General features: G+C 45.3%; 1 non-coding gene across 1 annotated transcript; it reads right to left on the bottom strand.

Moving 5' to 3' along the window:
- Positions 1-431: 431 nt before the first annotated feature.
- LOC120252345 lies at positions 432-538 on the bottom strand. Its single transcript, XR_005533883.1, has one exon. It is a non-coding gene; the product is annotated as a small nucleolar RNA R71 (small nucleolar RNA).
- Between the last annotated feature and the right edge of the window lie 3,658 nt (positions 539-4,196).

Raw genomic sequence — 4,196 nt, forward strand, 5'->3', positions numbered from 1 at the left:
AGTCTCATCTAGCTGATTTGGAAGTAGAAGAATCTGAAAACATGGCAGAACAGAATGAGCAGCAGCAGACATTATCCTATTATGCCAGATCTTCAATATTAGGGACACAATCGTGCATTGTGCATCCCCCGCTTACAGCTCAGAACTTCGAGCTGAAGCCGACATTCATCCACATGTTGTAGCAATCAGCACAGTTTAATGGTTTGGCCGATGAGCATCTGAATAGTTATATTGAGAACTTTCTTGAGGTGTGTGATATGCTGGAGATAAAAAGGGTGACAGATGACGCCATCAAGTTGAGAGCCTTCCCATTTTCCTTTAAAGGGAGAGGTAAGCAGTGGCTACACTCATTACCTAGAGCATCGATTACCTCATGGTTGGGGATGGTAGAAGCTTTTCTTTGCCGTTATTTTCCTCCTTGAAAATCTGCAAAGCTTAAGAATAAGATCTCATCCTTTGTACAGTTGGAATTGGAGTCTCTATTTGAGAAGTGGGAAAGGTTCAATGAGCTCCTGAGAAAATGTCCACAACAGGGATTCCCAGAGTGGATGATTGTTCAGACCTTTTACAACGGTTTGAATTCGAGTACAAGACAACTCTTTGATGTCGAAGCAGGAGGTACCTTAGGTAGCAAGATCCCTGGTGAAGCTCGTCAATTAATTGAAGAAATGGGTGTTAAACAGCTACCAATGGAATCCTAGGGAGAAGAAAAAGGTGGCCGGTCTCCATGAGATAGATGCAGTAACCTCATTGGTAGCTTAAGTGGAATCATTGAGTAAGAAGTTAGATCTCCTAACTTCGAATAGAGTGGCGGCCATGATTACTTGCACTGGGTATGGTGGAGGAAATGCTCCCTCCGATTGCCCGATCTCTATTGGTGATGCATCTTCGGTTGAGAATGTCAATTTTGTAGGTAATGCTATGAGGAATCATGGAAACCCATACAACAAAACTTATAATCTGGGTTGGAAGAGTCATCCCAATTTCTCATGGAGCAACCAAGGTCTACAAAAGGCCATGGGGCCACCGGGTTTCCAACAACAACAGCAAGCCCCAAATATTGAAAACCGAGTTTCAGGTTTGGAGACCCGAATGAACGATTTGGAGAAGGCCTTAACTAGGTTTGTGCAATCATCTGATACAAGGTTCCAATCAGTTGAGGCTATACTTCACAACCACACCGCTTCTTTGCATAATCTTGAAAATCAACTAGGGCAGATTGCGAAGTCCTTATCGGAAAGGCCACAAGAAAGCTTGCCGAGTAACACTGAGACCAACCCTAGAGAGCATGTGAAGGCGATCACTTTGAGAAGTGGTCGTGAGGTTGAGGGCAAGCTTCCGAGTGAAAAGCCCAATGAACACGCACCCGAGGTTATAGAGGTTGAGAAGGGAGCAAGTAAAGAGAAGGAGGTGGCACCGCCACCTTTGAAGCCAAGAATCCCTTATCCCTCTAGATTAAAGAATGACCTAGGGGATGAATAGTACAAGAAGTTCCTGAGTTTGTTCAAACAACTCCACATCAATATTCCTTTTGTTGAGGCATTGGCTCAAATGCCTAAGTATGCAAAATTCTTGAAAGACTTGTTGACCAACAAGAGGATGTTAGAGGAGAGTGCTTTAATGATTTTAGATGCATCTTGCTCGGCGGTTTTGCAAAAGAACATGCCAAACAAGAAGAAAGACCCAGGAAGCTTCATCATTCCGTGTAATATTGGCAATTCAGGTGAAGAAATGACATTGGCGGATTGAGGGCCAGTATCAACGTCATGCCACGTCATGCCATACATCTTCTTTAAAAAGTTAGGCTTGGGCGAGTCTAGGGCCTACTCGGATGACTTTGCGATTGGTGGATCGAACGGTGAGACATCCGAGGGGTATCATCGAAGACGTGCTTGTCAAGGTGGACAAGTACATTTTTCCGGTTGACTTTGTAGTGCTAGACGTCGATGAGGATGCAGATGTACCCTTGATACTTGGGAGGCCGTTCTTGCGGATTTCCAAAGCCCTGTTTGACATGGATGGTAGAGAGCTAACATTGAGAGTTGGAGATGTCAAGCAAACATACCGCCTTGCTGAAGCCATGCAACATTCTCTTGATTTCGATGATACTTTGTATTTTCTAGACACTACTGATGACATTGTTGATCAATACATGCTGGAAATGTTCAATCCAGACCCGTATGAGGGTCTGTTCGACCAAGAGGAGGACAATGAAAAAGTAATGATGCTTGGTTCGAAGGAAGAACTACCATCTACATCGGGGATCTTGAAGAAGGTGCTTTGGAAATTGAAGAGGGGTAGGAGACGCCACCGGAAACACTCTAAGGCTATTAGAGACGTGCGTGAACCGAAGAAGTTGGATGCTATTGTTAGGTGGTCCCAAGCCCGATAATTCATCCTCTACCCTCAAGAGATTTTGCTCGTCATGCTTCCAGGCCATGGGTATGAGGGCAACTTTCATCTATGAGCCCCCGTGAGGTAAGACAAGGTACGTCAAGGTAAGTGACATTAAACAAGCGATTCTTGCGAGGTAACCCAAGTGTTTACTGTTGTCATAGTTTAGTAGTTTAATGTGTGCATGAATAAAGCGTTGAGTGTTGGTGTCTTGATTTTTATATACTTCTGCTGCTATTTCATTGTGGGTTTTGAATTTTCATCGTGTGTTTTCAAGTGGATTTGGCGAAGTTGGGTTGTTTGAGCTATCTGTAATGTTTTCACTGGTAAAATTTGTATATTAGGTCATGCTCTGAGTGTGTAAACATGTTCAGAAATTTTCTACAGAGCCTGCAGAATTTTCTAAGGCATCCAGAGAAAACGCATGGGGGTGTGAAATTTCCGTACGCCCGCGAATTTGCATTGTGAGCTCATCCAGAGAATGCACAAGGGCGTGGATTCGCCTCTGTGGACGACCATGTGATTCTCGCACGACCGTGGGTAATTTCTGCACGAGCGTGTAAGTTCTTGCAGAGATTAGCAGATTATCCCGAAAGCATACAGGGGCGTGGACTCACCCCTGTGGGCGACCTTGTGAAAATCGCACGGGCGTGGGTAAGTTCCGCACGCCCATGCGAATCTCTGCAAAGGAACTCTCTCCATTCTGAGAAGTCATAGGCGCGTGCGCTTGCCCTTGTGAGTTAGGCTTCTGATTGTCCACGCCCATACAGAATTTCCACACGAGCGTGCGGAACACTTAGCAATTTTTCTCGGATGTCCAGAGCAGCCACAGGGGTGTACTTCTACCCCTGTGGGTCGGGCGCATGGGCGTGGGTATTTCTCACACGCCCGTGTATTTGCATTTAGAGGTAGTGAGTGTTTTCCCGAGAGCACACAGGGGCGTGCACCTGTCCTTGTGAAGCTTTCCTGTGGAGGCACACAGGCGTGGGTAATTTCCGCACCCCCGTGTGGATGCGCAGAATTCCAAGAGATGCTAGTTTTTCTTTAAAATCTTTGTGGATTCTCTTCTTCTTCATCTCTAATCACCCGAAAACCACTCCTGATCAACTTCCCGGCCCTTCACCGTTGTTTTGGAGGATTTTTCTTCACATTTCGTGCCGATTTTCGAAGTATTATTATCTATTTCATTGATAACTCTTTTTATCGTCTTTTATTCACAAATCCTGGGTTTTTATTTGATTGAAGATCTTGAGTTGTGTCAATTTTCATGATATAATGTCTTATGCATGTTTAGGAAGCCCTTAGGGGCAGTTTTAAGTTGAATTTTTGGAGAATTGGTGCACGACCGTGCGGTTTTCACACCCCGCAGATCCACACGGGCGTGGGTAATTTCCACAGGCCCGTATGGAATTCTGCAGTATTTTGTTTCTGAGTTTATTTGATCGTTTCTTCCTCATTTATCACAGGAATGACACCGTACTCGATGAGGCAAGAAGGGAAGCACCCTAGAGAACCTTCACCCGAGTTGGCACATATTGAGTTCTCGAATCACAAGCATCGGGCTCATTTTGAACGGTTATCGGGACATAGGTTTGGCCAATTCTGGTTCATGGACTTGAGCGTGCTTACTGGGGTCCAGCGGGGTGACGAGTTAGTCAGGGAACTTGACACGCTAACGGCCGTTGGAAGCTGGCGAAGATTATTGTCTATACGGGAGCCAGTTTTCCGGCCACTGACTCTAGAGGTGCTGGCATCTTTTGAGTTTGTGCAGCAGTATGGGAGTTTTGACATCACTGATGGCA

The sequence above is a fragment of the Dioscorea cayenensis genome, chromosome 20 (genome assembly GCF_009730915.1).
Source record: "Dioscorea cayenensis subsp. rotundata cultivar TDr96_F1 chromosome 20, TDr96_F1_v2_PseudoChromosome.rev07_lg8_w22 25.fasta, whole genome shotgun sequence".
NCBI lineage: Eukaryota > Viridiplantae > Streptophyta > Magnoliopsida > Dioscoreales > Dioscoreaceae > Dioscorea > Dioscorea cayenensis.